The sequence below is a fragment of the Neofelis nebulosa genome, chromosome 6, assembly GCF_028018385.1.
Source record: "Neofelis nebulosa isolate mNeoNeb1 chromosome 6, mNeoNeb1.pri, whole genome shotgun sequence".
In the NCBI taxonomy this organism is placed as follows: domain Eukaryota; kingdom Metazoa; phylum Chordata; class Mammalia; order Carnivora; family Felidae; genus Neofelis; species Neofelis nebulosa.
Window position 1 is genome coordinate 89,136,344 of NC_080787.1, and position 27,550 is coordinate 89,163,893.

Genomic DNA, 27,550 nt, shown 5'->3' on the forward strand with positions numbered 1-27,550 from the left:
AGTGTTATTGAGAACTGGAATTCTCAGTATAGATATGAGAGAAACATATATAATGCAAAAGAGATTAAATAAAAACCTTGGAGGCCTTAAATTTGAATTGGATGCATCATTATGAGTTCATGAGAAATTTTAATAAAAATATCTTTAAGAAAAAATAAACACATTTCCTATATGTTTCTAGAAAAAAGCTTAGAAACAATAACCAACCGTTAACAATGAATAAAATTTGGTCTTAAATTATATAGGTGTTTCATATGTATCTATCTCTATTTATCTATCATCTATCTATCTATCATTTTTTTTCTCTCTCATCAGAAGGAACTAGAACTTCTTACAGAAAAGACAAGCAGGAGGGATCAAGATGAAATGGACCATATTGTCATGACACACAGTACAGAGTGTTTCAAAGATGTTGAGTGCTGTGTCAAAATGATGCAGGAGTCATCTTAGAAAGGATCCCACTTGGACAAAATATGAAAAGTTTGAATATCAGTATTACTTGCAATAGATAAAAATGTACAAAATATATTTAAAACCATGAAATTACAATGAGACCAAAGCACAAAACAAAAAAGAACTACCATCCACCAATTGGTTATGGTTGAAAGATGTTTTCCATTATTTTGAAGCTGATAAAAAAGGAAATAATCACACATTTATCTCATCTTTCCCCCACTAACTATTCTACTGGGTAACCAAGCACTAGATAACTAGACAAAGGAACCTTCTCTTTAGGGAAGTATTCTGCCTAAGATACAAAGAAGACATGATCTAATTAGAATAGCACTTTTTTGGGGCGCCTGAGTGGCTCAGTTGGTTAAGCATCCGACTTTGGCTCAGGTCACGATCTCACTGTCCATGAGTTTGAGCCCCGCATCGGGCTCTGTGCTGACTGCTCAGAGCCCAGAGCCTGGTTCAGATTCTGTGTCTCCCTCTCTCTCTGACCCTCCCCCGTTCATGCTCTGTCTCTCTCTGTCTCAAAAATAAATAAACGTTAAAAAAATTTTTTAAATAGCACTTTTTTGGTCTGAATTAATGGATCTATGCTGTTATCATATATAACTGCTAATATCGATAGAGACAACCAAACATTATGTGCATCCTGAGGGAGAAACAGAACACCACATGAATAGTAGCCATGCCAAAAAAAGCAAAACAAATAACACAAATCACACACACACACACACACACACACACACACACACACACACTCATGCACATGAAAACTAAATCTAACCAAGCTTCTAAGTTTTATCTTTATTCATAGGACATAAAAAAAGAAAAACATATTGAATAATGCCATTGTTATGTAGTCAACAAATTCCAAAATGTGGGAAACTGGTGGACAAAGAACCAAATTGCTTCAATGACCAATTGTAACCAAATAAAATTTTGCAGAGAAAGAAAGCAAGAGAGTCTGCAGTATAAAAGACAGTTAATTATATCCTGTTCAACAAGCAATCTACAAAAAGAAAAATATATAAATTTTATGAGACAAGTGAATATTTGAACACAGTATTTTACACTGTTAAGGAAGCATTCTTATATTTAGGTGTGATGGCAATCTTTGTTTTTGATTTTTATATTGGACTGTAATTTTCTAAAGCAGATTTAGGTTCACAGCAAAATTAAACAGAAATTACATTCTGGGCTCTTCTTCAGACACAGCCTCTCCCACTTGAGATATTTTAACAGGCTTTTGTTAAAATTGATAAGCCTACATTGAGTCATCATTATACACTAAATCCAGAGTTTATAGTAGCATCCATTCTTGGTATTGTATAATCCATGGGTTTTGACAAACATATGATGGCGTGTACCCCCCATGACAGTATCATACAGAATAATTCCACTGCCTTAAAAATCCTCTGTGTTCTGCCTATCCATCCCTCTCTACAACCCCTGGCAACCACTGATCCATCTACTGTCTCCATAATTTCACCTTTTCCAGAATATCAAATAGTGTCATACAATATGGGGCCTTTTTAGAGTGGCTTCTTGTAGTCAGTCATATTCATTTAAGTCTTTTCATGACTTGATAATTCATTTCTTTTTAGTGCTGAATGATATTCCTTTGTCTGGTTCTAGCACAGTTTGTCTATTACACACTAAAAGACATCTTGGTTGCCTGCATGTTTGGGAATTATGAAGAAAGCTGCTAAAAACATCTGCGTGCAAGTTTTTGTGTGGACATAAGCTTTCAACTTATTTGGGGAAATACCAAGAAGCAAAATTGTTGGATCATATATGGTAAGAGTAAGTTTAGTTTGATAAGAAATTGTCAGTCTTCCCAAGTAGCTTGACCATTTTACATTCCCACAGATGACGTATGAGAGTTCTTATTGCTTTACATCCTTGCCAGCATTTGCTATTGTGTTTTGAGTTTTTGCCATTGCAATAGGTGTGTAGCGGCATCTCTTTTTGTTTTACTTTGCAGTTCTCTTATGACATGTTAAGAATCTTTTCATGTGCTTGTTATCTATTTTAATTTTTAAGGTGTGTATTCAGGTCTTTTGACAAATTTACTGATGAGGTTGTTTTCTTATTGCTGAGTTTAAGTGTTCTTTATATATTTTGAATAGCGCTTTATCAGTTGTGTCTTTTGCAAATATTATTTCCCACCCTGTGGCTTCCCTTTTCATTCTTATTGTCTTTTGCAGAGCAAAAGTTGTTACTTGTGATGAAATCTAGGTTATCAATTATTTCTTTCATAGGTTGTGCCTTTGGTGTTGTGTCTAAAAAGCCATTACCATGCCCAAGATCAATTTTCTTCTACATTTTATCATAAGCATTTTATAATTGTGTGTTTTACATTCAGGTCTATGATCTATCTTGAGTTAATTTTTATGAAGGGTTCTGTATATTATATATATACATATATATATTTATGCATATGATGTCCAGTTGTTCCATCACCATTGTTGAGAAGATTATCTTTGTTCTATTCTATTGCCTTTGCTCCTTTGTCAGTGATCAGTATATATATATATATATATATATATATATATATATATATATATATATATATGTAAAATCTGTTTCTGTGCTCTCTGTTCTATTGATCTATTTGTCTATTCTTTCCATCAATACCACACTGTCTTGATTTCCACAGCTTTATAGTAAGTCTTAATGTCAGATAGTACCAAACCTCTGACTTAGTTTGGATCTTTTTAAAGAATGATGATACTAGTTTTTGGAAAGGTATTGAATCATAGGAAGAGATACACATTGCTGATGACACTACAAATTGTTAAAAGAGTTTTAAAATCCATTTGGTAAATATCTAGTAAGGTTCATACTTTTTATCCCATATTCTCAACTTTTTATAGATCTAAAAGTTTGGCATATATGACAAGATATATATTGTAGCCCATTATAGCAAAACAATTGTAAATAAGGCAAATGCCTGCTAACATGGAGATAAATTAGGCATGGGATACTTATAAAATATTAAAATGAATTTTATTTAAATTTATTACTGTAGGTAAATACTAAACACAAAAATGTTTGAAAAATGAAGTTGCACTTCAAATTGAATGATAGTGGGTATCTAGGGGGCTCAGTCAGTTAATTGTCTGCCTCTTGATTTCCACTCAGGTCATGGTCTTCCAGTTCATAAGTGCAAGCCCCGCATCAGGCTCTGTGCTGACCACAGGGAACCTGTTTAGGATTCTCTCTCTCTCCCTCCCTCTCTCTCAATAAATAAATAATTTTTAAAAAATGAATGATACTTACATAATAAACATTAGTGTAAAAATTTAAAAATAATAAACAATACTATATTAATGCAGATACATAGTAATTTTCTACAAAAATGTCTTAAAAACATCAACAGCATGTCTCCTCTAATATCCTTTCATATTGGGGTTGGGTATCTGTGTGTCTTTGCTATAGAAGAATTGGTCTTCATATAACTTAATATTTCTTTCATGATGCTTCCTCATCTTTGCCTACCTCCTTTAAAATTTATTCCTTTCCTAAAGAATATCAAATGGAATAAAGACAGTCTCTTCAGCAAGTGGTGCTGGGAAAACTGGACCACTATCTTACACCGTACACAAAAATAAACTCAAAATGGATGAAAGACTTAAATGTAAGACAGGAAGCCATCAAAATCCTCAAGGAGAAATCAGGCAAAAACCTCTTTGACCTTGGCTGCAGCAACTTCTTACTCAACACATCTCCGAAGGCAAGGGAAACAAAGGCAAGAATGAACTACTGGGACCTCATCAAAATAAAAAGCTTCTGTACAGCGAAGGAAACAATCAGCAAAACTAAAAGGCAACCAACAGAATGGGAGAAGATATTTGCAAACAACATATCAGATAAAGGGTTAGTATCCAAAATCTATAAAGAACTTATCAAACTCAACACCCAAAAAACAAATAATCCAGTGAAGAAATGGGCAAAAGACATGAATAGACACTCCTCCAAAGAAGACATCCAGGTGGCCAACCGACAAAGGAAAAAATGCTCCACATCACTCATCATCAGGGAAATACAAATCAAAACCACAATGAGATACCACCTTACACGTGTCAGAATGGCTAACATTAACAACTCAGGCAACAACACATGTTGGCGAATATGCGGAGAAAGAGGATCTCTTTTGCATTGTTGGCTGCAGTGCAAGCTGGTGCAGCCACTCTGGAAAGCAGTATGGAGTTTCCTAAAAACATTAAACATAGAACTACTCTACGACCCAGAAATTGCGCTAGTAGGTATTTATCCAAGAGCTAGAGGTGTGCTGTTTTGAAGGGACACATGCATCCTATGTTTATAGCAGCACTATCAACAATAGCCAAAGTATGGAAAGAGCCCAAATGTCCATCAATGGATGAATGGATGAAGAAGATGTGGTATATATATACAATGGAGTATTACTCGGCAATCAAAAAGAATGAAATCTTGCCATTTGCAACTACATGGATGGAACTGGAGGGTATTATGCTAAGTGAAATTAGTCAGTCAGAGAAAGACAAATATCAGATGACTTCACTCATATGAGAACTTTAAGAGACAAAACAGATGAACATAAGGGAAGGGAAACAAAAATAATATAAAAACAGGGAATGGGACAAAACAGAAGAGACTCATAAATATGGAGAACAAACTGAGGGTTGCTGGAAGGGTTGTGGGAGGGGGGATGGGCTAAATGGGCAAGGGGCATTAAGGAACCTACTCATGAAATCATTGTTTCACTATATGCTAACTAATTTGGATGTAAATTTAAAAAAAAGTTAAAAAAATAAAATAAAGAAATAAATACTTGAGTAAAATAAATATTTACTCAAGGCCTCAAAAAAAATTATTCCTTTCCCATAACAAATCCCACACACTTGAAAAAAATAAAAAGATCAAACGCAGTCACCTCCATGAAGCCTCTGTTCATCTAAATTCCAACACTGATCCTTAGTGTAATCGCTAAACTTTATTTTTATTTTATTTTTTTTTATTTTATTTTTATCGCTAAACTTTAAACAAAATCTATATTTATCACTTAAAAATAGAATGTATTCTACATCACAATGCTTGCTAATTGTTTTATAAACTATTTGAATGTTTATGCAGTGAGCATACTCTTTTAAGAACATATAAACATGTAAAAGATAACCTACCAGATCCATCAAATTCACAAAATGGTGACTATTGGTAGTCAGTCTGGAGGGTCTATTCCATGTGAGGTTCTAAGAGCTAAACATGTTAGATTTTTGAGTAAAATCTTATGACTTTCTATTTGAATTTTGAGTTATCTGATAAAGGAAAGATGACATGAAACGCCACTTTTGGACTCCTATGAGGGTTTAGTTTTTGGTGGAAAAATTTGGTGGAAAAATTAATTATCTGCATTACTGTATCTAAAATAGACACACAATGAAAATGCCCACCTATACAATATATGAGAGAAATGAGAAAAAAAACTGTATATAGAATATTGAGACTTGTGACTTTCTTCACTTGCTATGATGGTAAAAATAACATAATTATTGTTAATTTGATAGTAGCAATCCTAGTGGTAATAGAGAGGGGATAAGTGGTAGTGGTATTGATTAGTATAAAGTAGAAAATACAAAACAAGCATAGGGACACTTTATTGACCTTATGATGGCTAAGAGTATCTTTCAACTTTGTATCCAGTGTCTCAATCCAGGTCAGATAAACCTTTTTTATAACATTCTATATAAGGTTGGTAGCTCTGTCATACTCATAAACACATTTCCAAATTCCATCTCCTTTGATTTTTCTCTCCCACCATCACCAAAACAATTAAGACTACTTAAAACAATCTCATGGAAGCGCTTGCACTTTTATGGCATTTTCCCTTAAGAAAAGCTTCCAATCTTAAAAAAAGAAAAGAAAAGAAAAGAAAAGCTTCCAGAGATCAATACTGGAAATGAGTAAAATTTAGAAATATATTGGAAGTAGTTTCCTTCAAAATTCTTTAGGTAGATTTGAACCAGAAGGAAGTAAAATGACAATTTAAAAGTTCCTCAACTCCTCATGCTGTCTGCTCATCACTCACCTCTAACCCTCCTTCAAGTCATGAGAGCTTTATGGCAGATGAAATAGTTCATCATTTTCTACTGCCAAAAATCAGGTTTATGGAGACAATTGTTTTGGTCATATGTGACTCAAAGATCAATTTGTGATAACTAAAACAAACTTTTAAATTCAGTAAAGAAGACAAAAGTCCATTTTAAAATGAACCAAATATTCAAAGCAAACAAAAGCATTATTTCAAAGAGATGTCCGCACTCCCATATTCATTGAACCATTATTTACCATAGCCAATGTATGGAAACAACCTAAGTGTCTATCTATAGATGAATGGATGAGTAAAATGTAATGTATACAATATGGAATATTAGCCTTAAAAAGAGAAGAAAATCCTGCCATACGCATCAATATAGAACAACCTGGAGAGCATAATGCTAAGGGAGATAAGCCAGACAGTGAAAGATAAGACAAATACTGCAATGTATCACTTATATGTGGAATCTAAAAAAAAAAAAAAAAGAAAGAAAAAAAAAGGATTTATAAGGTCTGAGAATCTAACATAAAACATGGTTATTTACACTGTATTGTACAGTTGAAATTTGCTAACAAAATAGAACTTAAATGTTCTCACCATAAAAAAAAAGGTAAAATATATGAAGTGATGGTGTGTTGATTAACTCAATGGGGGAGTCTTTTCACAATGTTTATGTATATGAAATCATCATGTTGTACACTTTAAAGATCTTATAATTTTCTCAATTATACCAGACTGAAAATTTTAAGCACTAAAAATACATAAATACATAAGTGGGCATTTATGTTTTTTATTTCACCACTTTATCAGTAGTCTAGCAGTTACAATGGAAGAAAAAAATACTTCATTATTAATAAGTGGGGCATTTGATTGTAGATGAATCTCAAAATACCAATAGAGCGCTTTTAGTTTGTTAGTTGGTCAAATAATGCTTCTATTCCTGTTACATAACAGACATCACTTTGTCAATCCATGATCAAATCTGCCACAATTGAGAAAATATTTTTTTCTTGGCTGTACATCAAATCCATGCAAGTAGAATGAAATTAGAAAGAGACAATGCAGATTTCCAACCACCCTTGTAAGTAATTGACATAGGTCTTTAGTAAGCAATCTTTCTCTCTTAGTCCCCTTTTTGCTTTAAGCAATCTTTCTCTCTCAGCCCTCTTTTTGCTTGATAGGGAATAAACCACAGACACCCAAGAAAGAAGAAATAGGAAAGATCATGAAAGGTAATATGCTTCCAATTTTACAGGAGGCACCCTATATTCTTCTAAGATATGAAGACAATCATTAACAGGCTTTTGTAAATTCTTAACTTTTAATTTGGCTTCCTGATTTCATACCTTCAAGATAGCTAGGCTTCCAAGTTTTGCCAAATTCCTGAAATTTCTATTTAGTAGAGGGCTTGTTTGAATAACAAAGACCTAATAAAAAATCTCCAAAATGCTCCCTGCCACTGGGCTTCTTGTTATCTACCAAAAAAAAAAAAATTGTAAAGCTTCACAAGTACTCACTTGGCCTCTTTTGACAGAGAAAACCAAGGTTGATAATTTAAGCTTGAAAACATAAAAAGGTTAACGTATAAAGCCCAGAAAAGTCCTTACGACGTTTCACTTGAGTTCAGGACTTAAGTATATATGGTTTCAGTGATCCTTATAAGAAAAGGCAGAATGGCTTAGTGGACCGGAGTATGTGAATTGGAATCAGATGCCCGTGAAAGCCAACCCTTGAACTTGGCACCTTGAAAAATCCTTTTAATCATTTTGTCCTTAGAGAATTGTCACTTACCAGGTAGGGTGCACCACCTTACACAGATGCCAGAATGAAAATTTATAACTCATATTAAGCAGAAGTCATAGTGTCATTAAGCAGATCGTGACTCTATTACAACATATCCTGGGCTGAAATTGAGAAATGAGAGCAATTGGATTCAACATGTTGTTTTAGTATGTAATATACTCCAGCATATACGTAAAATCAACCAACTACACCTTCGTGCAGAAAGCAGAAGCACATATTGCCATTTAGTCATCTTGCTAAAAATTGAAAATAAATGTTTTTGCAAATGTTAATGTTCTCATTCAAAATGTTCTTTTCTAAAATTGGAATCATTTTTCAATGCTTTCATTTTACACATTTGTAGCATTATTTTGTAAATGGATAGCTCCAAGCAATTTATAATGAGGTTACATTAATTTGCTAAAACAAATTCAGAATCCCTAAATGTTGTATATTATTTGGCTTTATATCATGTAACACATGTCATAGATGCATCATCATATGCTAGTTTGAGATCTTGAAAGAAAGAAGTAAAGTTTATCACAGTTGTTTATCATTTAATCCATTTATTCAACAAATAATTATTGAATACCTTATATTTCCACGTTCTATGACAAGTGTCAGGTATACGTGTTAAAAAAATACAAGGTATGCTCTCATGAAACTTACACTTTAGTAGGAAACACAAACTGAAAATAAAGAAATGAATACAAGAGCACATTTTTTTTTTGAAAAATCACCTATCCCAAAGAAGCACATTTTATAAGTTTAAGGGAATTAAGGCAGAGTCTGAGGACATGGAATTTAAATTAAGATCTGGACTTTGACGAAATTGTAGACAAGTGAAGGACATTTCATAGAATTGATAGCATGTGCGAATGCCTGGTGTAGGAAGTCAGTAAATTCAAGGAATTGGAAGGAGGACAGTGTTACTGACACAGTGAGTTAAGGAGAAAATGTCTAGAGATGAAGTTGGGGAGGTATTCAAACCAAGATCCTATAGGGTCAGTTTTACTTCCTGGAATAACTCATTGAATGCCATTGAATTTTGTTTTTAGTAGGGTGATAACATGATTAAGTGTCCAGTTGCAAAATAGCATTTTGAAATTTATGAATAATGACATATTTGAGGGCAAGAATAAAGCAAGCACACAAAACAGGAGTCTATTGTAGTAAAAAATGATAGTGTCATGAGTTAGTGATGCCAATAGAAATGCAAACAACTACAAGTCAAGAATTACAGAGATTGAGAACAGACTGAGCAAGAGCAGAGAATGAGAGAAGTGACAAGAACGATTTAAAAATATCTATTTTGAGTATCTGCATCATGGAGGTGCCATTTAAAAAAAAACAAGAAAAAACAAAGCAAGAAATTAAGCAAAATCTGATCGAAAAGAGCAAAAAGTAAATTTTGGAACATAAAAGTTTATCATCGGGAAGCGTTCTGGTGAATGTGTCAGTTGGGTAGGTGCATACATAAATTTGCATCTTGTTAGCAGGTTCATAGCTAGAGATTAAAATGTGGGGTCATTTAAATCCATTAGCCATTAAGGACTGATGAGGGAGCAGTTTTCTTGTAGCAATTTGAGTAGAAGCCAGATTGGAGTACATTTTGGAGTGAAAGGAAATTGGATTAAATGAAAACAGTCATCCTAAATGGCTTTTTTGAGAAACTTACATGAAGAAAACCAGAAGGGTTTTATATGTTAGATGTAAGGTTTGTCAGAGAGGGGTTTTTACTTATTATTATTATTATTATTATTATTATTATTATTATTTAATATAGAAGTATAGCAGGGCATATTTGAATGCAGGAATGATTTTAATGGAGGGAAACACTGAAAACGCAGAGTGGAGAAGTAAATATTGAAAGAAACAAGTTTAAAAAGAGGCATCAAGATCATGACCAATTGTGGAAGGACTGAGTCTGTGGTAACAGGAGGTGGCATAGTATCTGGGAGGGCAGGGTCACTGATCTTTAAATAATAAATTTTTTAATCCAATTGTAAAATAATCCTGCCTATTGCTACACCATTTCAGAGCATAGCTATGAAAATCTTCTGCCGCAGTTTCACACCAATTTGTTGATATCCTGTCCTTTAAAGTTGGAGACTAATGGGTTATTGTTGAGCCTGTATTTAAGTGTGTGTGCACGCGCGCACAAGGCACAATGTATGGAGTGGCCATGAAAGCCTTATGCTTCTAAGAATTCTACTTCCTCTGTTAAGTATCTGTATAATAATAAATCTGCACAAAAACTGAAGATCACAGGGGAAAATGAAAATGCTTGGTGAGAAAGGAGTAGAACGTGGATCTCCTAACATAGATACATTGTGCCTGCTTTATAGCAGACTAGGCTTCAAGCAAAATAATCTCAGTTCTTTCACTGCTTTCTCTGGGTTTAATGCTTCTCATGTTATTTTAGGAAAATAGGTTGGTCTGGATTGAATTAATACAAATGAATAATAAAAGCAAATGGGCATTTGCAGATGAAATCATGTCTAATTCATCTCATGTTCATGGTATGATTTTTGTCAAAATAAATGCATGTGGGTGTTACAAATGAACCACTGTTTCAACAAAGGAAAGGAAATAACAATAGTGATTGTCAAAGTGGTTTTAGGATGCATAATTTTACTAATATGTGCTATAGAGTCTACAGAGAAGAAAATATTTTGGAGTCTAGAGAAAAACATTCTGTGGAGTAAGACTAAAAATTTATGGCAGGTTAAGAATCATATGGAGAACTTTTAAAAACACAGATTTGGGGCCGACGTGCAGAGATTTGGATTCAGTAGGTCTGAAGTGGGTCCTGGAAATCTGCACTGAAGAAACTTTTCCATGCAGTTGGCTTGCAAAGTGACCATATCTCACAATTTCAAAAACGAAGGTTAAAAAACAGGATCAGAATTGTTCTTTTATCCAAAATCTAACTTGTAGCAGTTAAGCAAAATAGAAAAAATACAGGATGGAGAGGTGATCATACTTGGTTAAATTCACAGATTATTTTGACCTAAGATAAGCGGTCTCATCTCTTTTTGGAGTGGAGAGAATGGGGCAAGATAAACATTTGAAACTTGTCAATCTAGGAATTTATTTATTTATTTATTTATTTATTTATTTATTTATTTATTTAGAGTGCAAGTGAGCATGGGCAGAGAGAGAGAGAAAGAAAGAAGGAATCTCGGGAGGGGTAGAGAGAGAGAGAGAGAGACAAGTGGGAAGTGGGGCTCACCTAAAGCAAGGGACTAGCTCACCTGATGTGGTACTCAAACTCACGAACCATGAGATCATGACCTGAGCCAAAGTCACATGCTTAACAGCTGAGCTACCCAGGCGCCCTCAATTTAGGATTTTATTAACTGAAATATATATTGGCAAATTTTACCAAGGGAGAAATTTATAAAATTACATTTGTGGCTTCGTGTAATAGAATTTTCCACATTCCCCATTATAATTTCAAATTAAATATGGCCAATGAGTTTCAAATTTTGTCTTCAAATTTTATTATTATTAAAAATGTTTTTTAATGTTTATTTATTTTTGAGAGAGCAAGCGAGCATGAGTGGGGGAGGGGCAGAGAGAGAGGGAGACACATTTTCTGAAGCAGGCTCTAGGCTCTGAGCTGTCAGCACAGAGACCAACGTGGGGTTTGAACCTACGAACAGTGAGATCACGACCTGAGCCAAAGTTGAGCACTCAACCCACTGAGCCTCCCAGGCGCCCCTAAAATTAAATTTAAAAAAGTATATTTCTGTAATTTGTTACAATTATATGTACATCATCAAAGAATAACAATTAGTAACAATTACATATAGGTACAAAAGTACTGTCATATTGAAACAATCACTTGAATATTTAAAATGCTGAAAGAAAAAGAAAGGTTACTGGGGTGCCTGGGTGGTTCAGTCCATTAAACCTCTGACTCTTGATTTTGGCTCAGGTCATGTTCTTGTGGGTTTGAACCCTGCATATGGCTTCACTCTGGCAGTGTGGAACCTGCTTGGGACTCTCTCTCTCCTTCACTCTGCCCCTCCTCAGCTTGCTCATTCTTTCAAAGTCAATAAATAAACTTAAAAAAATTTAAAAAAGAAAAAGGAAGTTTACTGAATGATATAATAGGTCCTAATGGCTGAACATTTTTGTCCATGCATCACTCCTAAACGATGCTGGTCACAAATGCCAAAACGAAGCTATTCAAAGAACAGGATATTCTTTCCTTGGTTGTAGATAGAAAAATTAAATCAGACAAATTCTATATATCTATTCTGCCAGTAATACCAGTGTCTTAATTATGCTTACTATATAGTAAATATTAAAATTGGGTGGAGTGATTCCTTCCACTTTACTTTTTATGTGTATTTTATTTTTTAAATTAACTTTATTTTAGAGAAAGAGAGAGAGCAGGGCAGGGGCAGAGACAGAGACAAGAGAATCTCATGCAGGCTCCACGCTCAGCACGGAGCCCGATGAAGAGCTTGAACCCATGACCCTGGGATCATGACCTAAGCCAAAATCAGGAGTTGGACACTTGACTAACTGAGCCATCCAGGTGCCCCTATTCTTCTTTTTCGAGGTCCCATGCCCTTGCATGTAAAAATAATAATAAACGTCTTTATGTCTACCAAAATCTATGTTCTGATCTTGACAGAAATTGCTTCAAACCTATATGAATTTGGGGAGAATTATCATATTTACTTCCTTGAATCTTCCAATCCATTAATTTGCTAACAGTTCTGCTTTTTAGATACCAGGGCTCTGTCACTCATAGCAAAGCACCACGCATTATCAATGCGTAAAGCTGCACAGGGGGCAGGTCATCAAATTGGAATAATTGTAACATTAGATAGACTTGCATTTTGTTTATTTTTACTCTATAAAGTGATTATTTTATCTTCTGTTCAAAACCAGATAATAGACAAATGAATTGATCTACAATGTGTGTGAAGTATTACTGGGGATATTAAATATTTTAAGTGGAATGCAGTTTATCTTGAAAGCATAACAGTACCTATTTATTGCCATCTCCAGATTAGGACAAAGAAGAGAAATTGCCCTGTGGTGACCAGGCCTTTGGGAGGGCCCAGAGAGGCAGTTGGTGAAGAAAGTGAGGTAGTTCCCAATTAACTCTATAGGTGAACCATTGACTTCATGAAACTGTGGGGCTTCTCATTTTGCCTTCAGCATTATTGGTTCCCTTTCCTCCCTGAGCTATTTTACTAAGTCATTTGAGGTTAAACACAAAGGTTTGTCTTACGGAAACGGCAGAGTGAGAAAGGATAAGTGACCCAAAGTGATTCAAACCAGACTTGGAACCTCTCTAAATATGGTCTGTTCACCAGTTTCCCAGAATGGAGTGGGGCTCTGAAAGTGTATTTTCGCATCCTGTTCCTCATTTACCTTCTGACTGTGGAGAGAGAAACTTCTCAATTGGGCGGTGCATTAGATGTGCTGTGATTTACAAACAGATTTGCCAGCATCCTTCCCTGCCCCCTCCACCCCCTGAGAAAGACAATGAAATAAAAAGTTTTTCACCCCACGTACCATTTAAAAAATTCCACAGGTGGTTCTGACACAAAGCCTAGGTGCAGAACACTGGTGTGGAGACTAAAGTAGGTAATGCCAGTTATTAAAACCAACAGATGCAGAGAGCTTAATGGAAAAGCCATTGTAACTTCCTACTGATCTCTGCCTTTTCTATTAGCTTCAGTTGGATTTTCATGGGAATTCATGTTTGTGACTGAATGGTGAATTTATCTGGTCACAGGTGGAAACCAGTGGTCTCATGGCCTTGTGATTTAGAAAGCAGTAGGAGAGGAAAACATTGCTAAGGTGGGATAAAGGGGAATTTTGTTCTGGCAGAAAACCGTAAACCTTTCTCTAAGGTTAAGCTCTACACCACCTCCAGCCAATTAGCGAGAACAACTTCGATAGGGCAGCCTTGCAAAAATGGTCATGAGCCTCCCATGCTAAACAACACAAAATTCTGAAAATTTATAGGCAAATTATGTAGAGTTAAGGTGCACAGTCAAATGCAGTCAATTAATGTTATCATTATAAATCAAGATTACAGCTTGCCATGTAAATAATAGTTCATAGTAAGCATAAATAACAGCACAAGTGACTCAATTTAGCAAATCACAGAGGCTGCTGTGCATGGTCAGTGCACCGAACTGTTGAAGAGAAAATGAGCCAATTTAGTGCTGGCAGAGAGATTGCTGGAATGCTAATTCAATATTAAACAGACATCAAAGTAGCTGATGGAACTGAAAGCAAACTACAGGCAAAGAAATTAAAGACCAGTAGCAAACAAACAAAAGGCTCAGGAAAACAAGGTGACGGAAGTTTTAAATTAATAACTAAAGAAACCGCCTTGTCTTTTTAAAAATGTAGCCAATGCAGTAGTGGTTCTGAGACAGAATGCAGCAGGGAGCATAGGTTATGCACAGCAGTGAGAGGTCAGATGGTCTAGGTTCAAACTGCCACCAAACTTCCAAAGTCACTCTACCTCTCCTTTGAAAAAATGGAGAGCTATAAATGTCCCTTAACTCATAGAATTGCTCTGACAGCAGTACAGGCTAATGAACATAGCATGGTGTGTGTTGTGCAGTAAACTCAATAGATGTCAGCCAAAAAAACCCACAAAAAACAAAAAAACAAAAACTTAAACACTCAAGCCTTAGCTGCTATAGTTACATTTGATAATTCATCACGTCACTCAAGATATGCTTTGTTGTCCACACCTTTGCTTAAGAGAAGAAATCTGCTTTCTTATTGTAAAGAGGGCACTCTGAAAGTATTGGAGTAGTATAGTTTACCCTTCTGTATTTCTCTCGGAAGTCAGAACACGGAGCACGGAGTGTGTCAGCTCCCCAGGACGGCTGTAACAGTGCCACAGAATGAATGGCTGACAAAAATAGAAATTCATTGTCTCACAGTTCGTGAGACTGAGTATGAAGTCAGGGTGCCCGCAGGGCCAAGCCCCCCTCTGAGATTCTGGGTAGCATCCTCCCTTGCTTCCATCTTGACCCTGCAAGGCCAGCCACCTTGGCCTCCCTGGAGCTTCACCAAGCATGCCGAGGCTACTCCTTCTTCAGGGATTTGAACGCTCCGCCCCCTTTGCCAGGAGCATTCCTCCTCAGCATCCCTGTGTTTACTCCTCATTTCCTCCAAGTCTTTCCATAAATACCACTTTCTCAGAGACAGCCTCTCTAGACTGCCCTCCGTGACAGAAATTCCGATAAACCTTCCATCGACCCTGCTTTCGGCTTCTCCATGTCATTAATACATTAAAAGTCCAAGTATTTGTTAAGGTTCTTTTCAGTCCTGTAGAGTAAAAATATCACTGTAGGGTGTGTTTTTGTCTGTTTATATGGCACTAAGAACATAACCTGCACGAATTAGGCACTCGATAAGTAGGTTGAATGAATTAAAAAAATGAAATTTAATAATCTTACAAGATACTTGGAAAAGTGTCTGGTGTATTGTCAGCATTTGATACATGTAAATTATTGTTTTACTATTACTAGTAAATGCTCTTTGAGAAAAATTGCTGATCATCATTATTGCACTTATGGAGAATATATTGTGTTTCAGAAAATGTACTGTTCTGTGTATTACCTCATTTAATTCCTTCAACAATTCTATGGGGGCAGGTATTGTTATTATTAATATCACTATTTTACGAAGGGGAAAACAGACATTCAGAAATAAAAATAATTTGTTGAAGCTCAATTATCTTATAAATATGGTAAAGTTTATTTTTTATTAAAAAACATCAGCTAAGTCACGGGCACCTGGGTGGTTCAGTCAGTTGAGTGTCCAACTTCAGCTCAGGTCATGATCTCACGGTCTGCAAATTCAAGCCCCACATTGGTCTTGCTGCTGTCAGCACAGAACTTGCTTTGGATCTTCTGTCTTCCTCTCTGCCCCTATCCTGCTCACACACTCTCTCTCAAAAGTAAATAAAACATTAAAAATATATATCCGCTAAGTCATTAGACTTTTTAAATAATGGACCAGATGAAAATAAATTCCATTTTAAAAGAAAATGAAATGGAAAAACCGAAGTCTTCATGATATTTTATGCTTTTAGATGGCCTAATTGTCCTGAATGTTCCTGATCAGGCTCTCATGCTAGGGTCCCTATGCCCCCAACACTGAAACAGAAGCATTCCAGCACATGCTTTATAATTTCCACCAATCACTGAGGACAGTCCAAAGATTAAATAGGATTGATGGTTAATACTGCCACTAATCTAAACACAGCAATCCAGTGGTTATATTCTCAAAGCTGTTCTGGTTTCTATGGCACCATTTGTAGCTGGGAAAGGAGCTGTGTCACTCTTGAGGGGTCTGTTCTCTTGTGTAAGAGCACAGGAGGCCTCAGCTAGTGTTAGAAGATGCTAAATTCTGAAATTCACTTATTTCCAAAGAAGCCCAATTGTTAAGGACATTCTAAAGGACTTATCATCTGTAAAATCAGAAGGAAAGCAGCCTATTCATTTAGTGCTCTTTGGAAAGAAACCAAGTCATCCCCTTCTATCATTGAGAATTCTGCCAAAGACATGGGACTCTGTGGGCAATGGAGGTCAGACTAGTCCCAACCCACCCCTGTGAGTAACATTAAAAAAAAAAAAAAAAGCTTCTCGAAAACATTTGGAATCATGGTAAATGTTTCCTGCCTACACAGAATATCCTTTAAAACTTCTCAGGAGTAAAGTCTCCAACTGTGGAAACATTTGTATAAATTATATGTAGATTAGGCACTCTGTATATGTATTATATAAAACTGAACTCTCTATTCACTTTTATAACCCTCTGAATTTTAACTGAAGGCATTGATTTTTAAATTTTCCCTAGTAAGAGCAGTTGATTTCATATCTACAGCTACCATTTAAGGGTTATATAAATTTTAAAACGTCTTTGAGAATGAATAGCAATAATATATAGAGTGGTTATAAATATTTATATAATACAACATAATATATAGCATTAATAAAACATGTATAGCTTGTTGTATACTAGGTACTGTTCTAAGTTCTTCAGAAGCTGTAAGTAAACAGTGAATTGTTTTGAGATTCTGATGTAATTGTGAATTATATCAATTAGAATAACTACTTTTTAAAGTTTTTATTTAAATTGCAGTTAGTGAACATACAATATAATATTAATTTTAGATGTACAATATAGTGATTTAACACCTCCATACAACACCCAGTGCTCATCACAAGTGCACCCATTAATCCCCATCACCTCTTTAACCCATCCCCTCACCCACCTCCATTCAGGTAACCATCAGTTTGTTCTCTATAGTTAAGAGTCTGTTTCTTGGTTTGCCCTCTCTCTCTTTTCTTGCCCTTTGCTCATTTGTTTTGTTTCTTAAAGTATACATCTGGGTGAAATCCTATCGTATTTGTCTTTCTCTGACTGACTTATTTCACTTAGCATAATACTCTCTTACTCCATCCGTGTTGTTGCAAATGGCAAGATTTCATTCTTTTTTTATGGCTGAATAATATTCCATCAGATACATATATCACCTCTTCCTTATCTAGTCATCAGTTGATGGACACTTGAGATGTTTCCATAATTTAGCTATTGTAGATAATGCTGCTATAAACATTGGGAGATCATATTTTCCTTTGAATTAGTATTTTTGTATTTTTTGGGTAAATACCTACTAGTGTAATTACTGGATCCTGGGGTAGTTCTATTTTTAACTTTTTGAGGAAACTTCATACTGTTTGCCAGAGTGGCTTTACCGGTTCTCAGTCTCATCAATATTGCAAGAGGGTTCCCTTTCTCCACATCCTCCCCAACACCTGTTTCTTGTATTGTTGATTTTAGCCATTCTGACAGGTGTGAGGTGATATATCATTGTCTTTTTTATTTACATTTCCCTGATGATGAGTGATGTTCAGCATCTTTTCATGGGTCTGTTGGTCATTTGTATGTCTTCTTTGGAAAAATGTCTATTCCTATCTTCTGCCTATTTTTGATCAGATTACTTATTTTTTGGTGGTTGACTTTCATAAGTTCTTTATATATTTTAGATACTAACCCCTTACCAGACATGTCCTTTGCAAATATCTTCTCTTAATCCATAGGTTGTCTTTTAGTTTTGTTGATCATTTCCTTCACTGTGCAGAAAATTTTTATTTTACTGTAGTCCCAATAGTTTATTTTTTCTTTTGTTTCCCTTGCTTTAGGTTACATATCTGGAAAGAAATTGCTATGACTGATGTCAAAGAAGTTACTGTCTGTGTGCTTTTCTAGAACTTTTATGGTTTCTGGTCTCACACTTAGGTCTGTCATCCATTTTGAATTTATGTTTGTATACAGTGTAAGAAGGTGGTCCACTTTTATTCCTCTGCATGTTGCTGTCCAGTGTTCCCAAAACCATTTGCTGAAGAGACTTTCTTTAGCCCATTGGATATTCTTTACTGCTTTGTTGAAGATTAATTGACCATAATAGCTGTGAGTTCATTTCTGGGTTTTCTATTCGGTTCTATTGACCTACATGTCTATTTTGTGCCAGTACCATACTGTTTTAATTAGTACAGCTTTTAATATAACTTGAAGTCTGGAATTGTGATGCCTTCTTTTCTTTTTTAAGGTTGCTTTGGCTATTTGGGGTCTATTGTGGTTCCATACAAGTTTTAGGATTATTTTTTCTAGTTCTGTGAAGAATGCCGGTGGTATTTGGTAGGGATTACATTAAATGTAGAATATTTTTTAATGTGTAAAAATATATTTAAATGATAATGCATATTATTAAATAATCCAATTAGAGATTTATGTGTTTTGTGCTGTCAATAAAATTCTGTGGCTGTGAAATCAGTTTTGCCATATTGCCATCATTAGTATATAGCTAAGATGTCCAATTCTAAACTAAATACTATTCTGATTGTTTAGTGTTATTTAGATCTGTCTCTTACTATTCTTTTACCAGGTATTCTGGTAAAGTTCTGGTCAGTTTACAGATGAACAATTCTAGTTTTTAACTTGGTTGCTCTTAAGCCTCTATATTCTCTCCATAGTTTTACTTTTAACGAAGCATACAAAATAAAACCATCCTTTTTAATCAGTATTATGGCTACGTTGATCATTTTTAGTATGGTCTGGTTGAATATTTTTAGGGCAAGTATAGTCTACTTTATTTTCCATATTGCCAAGTATGACAACATATTATGCTTAAATTATTGTTTGATAACTCTTCTAAAATTCTTTATTTTTACATGTGCAGTATTTTATATGAATCATTCATCTATGAGTTTAAAATAAAACAATTTCACTGTTTCATTTGGCCAGGGGCATACCTTTTTTCCTCCCCATTAATCTTCTCTTTAAATACTAACTAGCTATATTTCTTCTATGTTTTCAGTTCATATGTTCTAGATTGAATTTCAGTCTGATATCTATTAAAAGAATGTTTATGAAAAATACGATCCCTAAAGAGAATAACTTTAGAGAATTTGTCTATTGTTCCAATGGATTCTGCATACTTTAAATATGATATTTTAAAATCCACAAAATAATTTAGTTTTATGAGAATCCAATGTCCATTTGAAAGAAGGAAAGCCATTTATAGAAATTAATCTAAGGGAAAAATTAACACAATTATCCTTAGACTAAAGCAGGTTCATAATTTCTGGTATGTCAAATGGGATTTCACTCTGTAATAGTAATACATTAAAAAATATGCCTACCAAGTATTGAAAAATGGACTCCAATGGCATAAAAGGAAAACAGAATATATGAAATTATTGACAACATTTTAATTTTCTTTGGAAGTTAACTGAAATGTCCTTATATATTATTAAAATAGAAATTCATACCAAAATTTGCATTTTGAGAGCCATGGACAAACAGTGTTTAACTTTATCCCAGTAATTTCTCTTGGAGCTATAATTACAGATTTTTTTTTTCATCAGTCTATTCTCAGTCTGAGATTTCAGTTCTGATTGGTATTGTAGGTTTAATTTCTGGGTGCTAACAGAAGAGCAAAAGAGATAACATTAGTTAAGTGTCTATTATGTCTATTAAGAGTCATTAAATCTCAGGATAACTTCTCGATTAGGTATATAAAAGAATGAAGATCTTTAAAAAAGTGGCTGTTACAGAAGCATCAGTTATGATAGGCAGAACATTGTAATATAAGTCCATGAGAAAATAAACAAAACAGACTTTCATCAAATGCAGGGAAATTGATAATCTCAGTATCACTTAGATCCTCAACATTTATCGTTTTTAACCAAATGCAAAATTTGCATCAGAAATGCTGTGGCTAATTCGTTCTCTCAATTTATTATCGTCAACAGTAACAACTGAGTGGAATTAACTGTGCTAGACTAGAGATTGACAAGAGATTTAATGAGTGTTTATTTTTTAACACAGATCAAATAACATCATTCATGCACACATGGAAATTGTAGTATAAAGAAATGGTGTCATCATCATGAACAACTAAAATGGAATTTACCATGTGACTCACTGATCCTAAGAATAAAGTCTTTCAAATCCAGTATCATTAAAAATGCTAATATTTCAATTATACAGGCATTCTCTAATGTCCTAAGCATCAGGTCAACAGAAAGATGTGGAAAGCTATAATTTTAGAATTAAAACAAAGATATTAGATCATCATATTAAACTCAAGCTACTAATAAGATTAAAGGTCATTCTTATCTCTATACTTTAAGAGAATAGTTAACAGTTTTTTTCTAATTATATTTTTTCCTTACAATTTAAATGCCTAGGATATGTAGGGAGGAGAATATGAAATTTACCAAAGGAAAATATAGCTTATTTCTTCTTGTTACATAATAACTAAATTTTCTGGAAATTTCGTTGGACATGGTCAAAAAAAAAAAAAAAAAGATTTCACTGCTAAGATATTAGTTTCCAGCATCATCAAGAATATGTTCAAATTTGTCTCTGAAATCAATGAGGTGTCCTGCCAAGAACTCTTGAACATAAAACATAAAGTTGTATTGATCTCTCCTCAATGGGGGTGGGGTGGGGTTAAAATGTCTTTTAATAAAAAACAAATGGGTGTGTGGAGATCATAAAATTCTGTGCAAACAATATTCTAAGTCCTATTAACCTCCATGCTATCATGGTTAAGAACAGTTTTCAAACATCACATAATGAAATGATTATACTAAGGCAAGTTTCTGAGGAGAAGGGATGATTAAAACACCAAGAATTTACCAGAGCTGCAAGAAGAGAAGTGTTGAGTGGGTCAGTAGACATATTTACTGTTAAAAAATCTACATAAATGAGCCTAGACAGAGAAAGCATCTGTGAATTTGTTAAATTTGAAAACTCTGAGGAGAATAATAAATATAGCACAGGCAGCATGAAAAAAAAAAAGTCCGTGAAATTTGGCAGTCTACTGTGCTAAAAGTAGTTGTATGTACAAAAATGGAACCTTGTACAGCTGGCTTAAGTATAAAGAACCAAAATGGAGAGCCAAAAACTCTAGTACATTAAGAGCCCTTATAGAATATTCAATAAAAAAATAAGTGTCTATTAATATTAAGGACTGTATTTTGGGCATGTAGTTGAGAAAAAGAAAATACAGGGCTTTAGAAAAATATGTTAGAAGAGACAAAATGATTGATGTGAAAGTAATATCAGTTTATTACCATACACCATCACTGAAATGTATGTGGTCACTATTCATCTAGTATCTTTTAGACAGTGTAGTAGAGTTAGTTAAATCTTACATGCTACATAATAGCAAATAATTATTTTTCTGCTCACAGAAAATGTACCTTGTGAGGAGGATAGGGGCAATGGTTTCTAACACTGGTTATAAACCTATACGTGTATTAACATGTTTAATTATTTTAAATTAAATTATTTAGTACCTATTGAGAGTACACATTGAAAGCATTTTAATGTGTTGCAGAGTTTTACATTTCACCAGGTACATAGGACAATGTTGAATGATGATTTTTCAAAACATATCTCCAAACTACTACCATTTTAAATCACTGTCCTACTTCTCTCTTCAGCAGCAAACATTTTAAGAGAGAATTGTACTTGAATCTGTAACTGTCAGAGACAGACTTTTACCATGTTGGTAGAAGCTGAGGTGGGATGGTTTATCTCCTACTTTGACTCTATTGTGAAGACAAGATGTTCATTAGAGTCTACTTGAATCCAAGAAGTTCTCTTACATGACTTCTGTGCCACAGTAAATTTGGGACTGAGTTTAGTCACTTACTCACCTACTCATTTATTACTTCAAAAATATTTATTGTTCCCTATAGTCTGAATTTGTGCTAGGTGCTGGGGATATAGCAGTCACTAGAAAATACAGGGCCCTGCACCTTTTATTTGGGAATAACTGAAAGAGGAATTCTTATTAAATTTAAAAAAATGACTACATTTAATAAATCATTAAATTACAGACAATGAATCATGAATATCTCCAAGAGAGCAGTATACTATATATTAGAGTCTACGATTAATATCCTTCTTAAGGGTTGATAATAACTTGCAAGACTACAAGGCTACAACTGTTTTATTCCATTTACTATCTGTCCTCATGCTCTTGGTCTTTCATTTTCTGAAGTTGCTTAGTCCTTATTGATACCATCAGTTGATACATGAGTTGATCATCGTCTCACAGGGCCTCCATCCTCATTTCAAGAGGGACTGCCGACTCCCTCACCAAGTGTGCTAGCATGATATTTCCATCATCCCTAGGGTTTGCTACCCTTGTCATAGAACCTCATAACTGTGTTTGTATTTTCTCATTCTCCTTTGTCTCTTTCATTTCTTCTGTATGCCTCATGCACTGGGAGGTATACATGGGGATGCTTCCTTTGCTGCCTTTCCTATCCCAGGATATTGGGTGGCCTCCCTTCCCTCCCTTTGTCCTCCTCACGTATAGTGTATAATACTCTGTTGTCCAGACTTTTTTCCATCGATTCGTCCATTTTAACTTTCCGATTTTGGTCATGGAAAAAGAAGTTATCTATTCATTTCTCAGTAAACCACATTGTTTTAGGTGAAAAATATTACCATCCATGTCCTGTGGAAAGGGCTCCAAGAAACTGTTAAACTTGATTTTTAAGTACCATTCTTTTCATTTTACAAATGTTCATAGTTGGATAATTGTATTGTGAATCTCACCACAAGCTGTAAATATAGTGATCCACTTAGCACATTGATGCTTTTGGCCTTTGCATGATGGCACACTTCTTTGTACATGGCCCGATTACCGATAGCCACACTGATGATGTCTCTTTTTGGATGCAGTTGGAAAATTTGCCTGTCATCGTTTCTTCAGAATTAACATCTCTAAAAATGAAGTTATCTGAATATTGTCCAAACCATTCAAGGTTTCCTTTTCCTACTCACTTTCCTACTTCTAATATCATCTACTCAAAATAGGCTAAACAAGCTGAGTCCCTTACCTTCATCAATGCTCATCTGCCTTGAAACTCCTAACATCCTGGGGTTTTTAGTTTCACCTGCCCAAACATTTCTTCTTCTTTATTCTAAATTCTAAATTCTAATTCTTCTTTTTTCTAAATTTATTCTAAATTCCCTAATAGATTTCCTCATTAACTTTATTCTTATTTAATTTATTCTACTTAATGTTTCAAGTTTTTATTTAAATTCTAGTCAGTTAACATATAGTGTAATTCTAGTTTCAGGAGTAGAATTTAGTGATTTACCACTTACATATAATACCCAGTGTCCATCGCAACAAGTGCTCTCCTTAATATCGGAAAGACTCCACCAAAAAATTGCTAGAACTGAAACACGAATTGAGCAAAGTCACAGGATACAAGAAATCTGTTGCATATCTATATACCAATAATGAAGCAGCAGAAAGAGAAGTCAAGGAATCAATCACATTTGCCATTACACTGAAAACCATAAGATACCTAGGAATAAAAAGAGGTAAAAGATCTGTACTCTGAAAACTGTAGACCGCTTATGAAAGAACTTGAAGATGACACAAGGAAATGGAAAGACATCCCATGGGATGCTCATGGATTGGAAGAGCAAATATTGTCGAAATGTCAATACTACCCAAAGCAATCTATACATTTAATGCAACCCCTATCAAAATACCACCAGCATTTTTCACAGAGCTAGCACAAACAATCCTAAAATTTGTATGGAACCACAAATGATCCTGAATAGCCAAAACAATCCTGAAAAAGAAAAGCAAAGCTGGAGGCATCAGAATTCTGGACTTCAAGCTATATTACAAAGCTGTAGTCTTCAGGATAACATGGTCCTGGCACAAAAACAGACACATAGATCAATGGAACATAATAGAAAACCCAGAAATGGACCCATAACTATATGGTCAGCCAATCTCAACAAAGCAGGAAAGAGTATCCAATGGGAAACAAAGACAGTCTCTTCAACAAATGGTGTGGGGAAAACTGGACAGCAGCGTGCAGAAGAATGAAAATGGACCACATTTCTTACACCATGCACAAAAATAAATTCAAAATGGATGAAAGACCTAAATGTAAGACAGGAAACCATCTAAATTCTAGAGGAGAACAGAGGCAGCAACCTCTTTGACATTGGCTGGACCAAGTTCTTACTAGACATGTCTCCAGAGGCCAGGGAAGCAAAGTAAAAATGAACTATTAGGACTTCTTCAAGAAGCTTCTGCACAGTGTAGGAAACAATCAATGAAATAAAAAGACAACCTTTGGAATGAGAGAAGATATTTGCAAATTGCATATATGATAGGGGGTTAGTATCCAAAATCTATAAAGAACTCATCAAACTCAACATCCAAATTTCACATAATCCAGTTAAAAAATAGGCAGATGACATGAATAGACATTTTTCCAAAGAATACATCCAGATGGCTAACAGACACATGAAAAGATGCTCAATATCACTCATCATCAGGGAAACACAAATCAAAACTAAAATGAGATGCCTCCTTATTAACTTTGAGAGTATTTTACTCTTACAACAGATCTTCCCATCTACATTCACCCTTATTTTTGCAGCCCAATCACCCAATTTTCTTCTTTGATATGTCATTCTGATTTTAAGAAGCCTGCAAAATCTCTCTCATGCCTAGAAAATAAAGCCCACATTCCAATCTTATTCCTTATTTGTTTTTGTTCATCTACCCTATTCCCCAGGGCATCTCCTTTTCCCTGAATATTATTTATACTTCTCTTATCTGTTCCTTCTAATAAAATATCTCTACTTGTAGAATGTTCTCCCAGCGTCTTCACTGCCATGCCTCTTCTCTAAACCTTATGTCCAAATCTTGCCCATGTTCAAATCACAATAAAAATATCACTCTGTCTATGGTCCTACCTGCAAGATCCATTGTCTTCCTCTAGACTCATCATTAACTCCCTTTGTTTGTCTTTCTCAATTTCATTATGTTAATTTGTTTATGTGATTAGTTTGTTTTGCTTTGCTTTTTTGTTATGGTTTACAATTTCTTATTCAAAGTATATTGTGGAAAATATTTTTTTTTCTCCTGGAATTCAAATTCACCTTGAGAGAAATTACTGTGTTACCTTATTTAATAAAAAGAAACAGATTTGTAGTCAGATAGGCCTAGCCTTTCTGTAGTCCAAGAGACTCTAAGTGATTTAGGGCAATATGTGGACTAGATCCTTGCATGCATAAGCAATTTTAACCTCAACATGAGGAAGTCAGTTTAATTATCAGTAATGAAAAATTAAACGCAATCTGTGATGGTGAGATGAGAATCTTACAATGTCTAGCTGTCTTCCAAGCCTAGAAACCTAAGGGATAGGATGTCAGCATTCTGGGGGCCCTGAGGCCTCTGCATTATTCTTGCTTTTTGACTCATCCTGCTCTGTGAGGAAATCACCCATGTCTTGCTAACAGGCTACTCTGAAGTCTTTTCGAGGTTATAGATTTTCACCAGCCTTTTTTACCTAGAGATGTTCATGATCGCGTTTCTCATTTGGCTGGGAAAAGATTATCCAACATTCAACCATGGCACTTCTCACATGGCAAGCTCCCCAAAAGGGAAATAAAAAGTCTTATACTCTCCTCTATTGTTTAATTGTTCCTGCAAGAGACAAGATTAGAAAAATAGTTTTTAAAATATTAGAAAAATATTGACAGTGACACCTAAGTTTTATGTAGGTAATGTTGGCTGAAATAGGCTCAAAAGATACAAAGAGAGAAGAGGCTGAGGGATGGTCCATGCAGAGGCCTCCACTCTGCAGCTGTTATGACAAGGGGGGCGTGCTCAGGCTACCCACAGCGAGGCTCTCCCTTACAGTAGAAAGCCAAGAGAGAGGTTATAGAAATCCTTTAAAACCTTCGTCTGCACCACCCAGAAACTTCAGCATAAATACTTTACGTAGTAGAAAATAAAACGTATGAGCTTTTGTGAAATCACAGCACCTAGAAATAAAATCCCAGATATAGCTGCTGGAATAGTTTTCTAATATAAAGTTATGCACAGTTTTCATTGCCAAGGCTATGTGTCACAAGGTCGAATGGGCACTAAAGAGGAGATTACACAAATGTGTAAATAGCAGGAGGCCAAGAGAGCAACTGTTCACCATAATGTTTGACTTAAAAAGATGTAACTGATTAAGTGTAGAGTTAAGTGTAGAAGGACAGCAACATTGTAACTTGCAAGGAGTTACCCTCCTGAATGATTATCAAAGTAACTTCACCAGCTTGGCTCAATAAGGAGCATAGAAAAAGAAGAAATACTGTCCAGAAATGCTTACAATTGGGGAGGAGAAAGGAGGACTAATGAAGAAGTCTTGGGGAAGACTGTCCAGAGGATTTAGAAAGAAGCCTGACTGTGAGGGAAGAGGCTTTGCAGACAGACAAGCATGAACACAATCAGAGCTCCTCTTTTCACCTAGTTGTAGTGTGATTTTGAGCAAGTTGTTTACCAATTCTGAGCTATCATTCTTTTGCAAAAATGAGGTGACTGCATTTGCCCAGAATAAAAATGGAATAAATAAAAAATTGACTATATACGCATATATACTTGGCACAGTGAATATGCAAAAAACGGCAGCTATTTGGGACTAAAGCCAGATATAGTATCAGGAAGGCTATAATCCTTACGTCTAAGGTAAACTTGAAATTTAATAGTAGATCAATGGGAATTATTTATCATCACTCTATTTCTATCATCACATCAAATCTGAAATTGACAGACATAAAAACATAATTAGATAATTTTCTGCTTCCTAACCTCCTAGGTCCCCAACTTCC

At 34.9% G+C, this 27,550-nt stretch overlaps 1 long non-coding RNA gene across 1 annotated transcript in view; it reads right to left on the reverse strand.

The window, feature by feature from the left end:
• Positions 1–23,820, reverse strand: part of LOC131513479 (uncharacterized) — a 39,003-nt gene extending 15,183 nt beyond the window's left edge. Inside the window, exon 1 of the long non-coding RNA XR_009262602.1 lies at positions 23,749–23,820. This is a non-coding gene — a long non-coding RNA (uncharacterized LOC131513479). The remainder of the gene's footprint in view (positions 1–23,748) is intronic.
• Between the last annotated feature and the right edge of the window lie 3,730 nt (positions 23,821–27,550).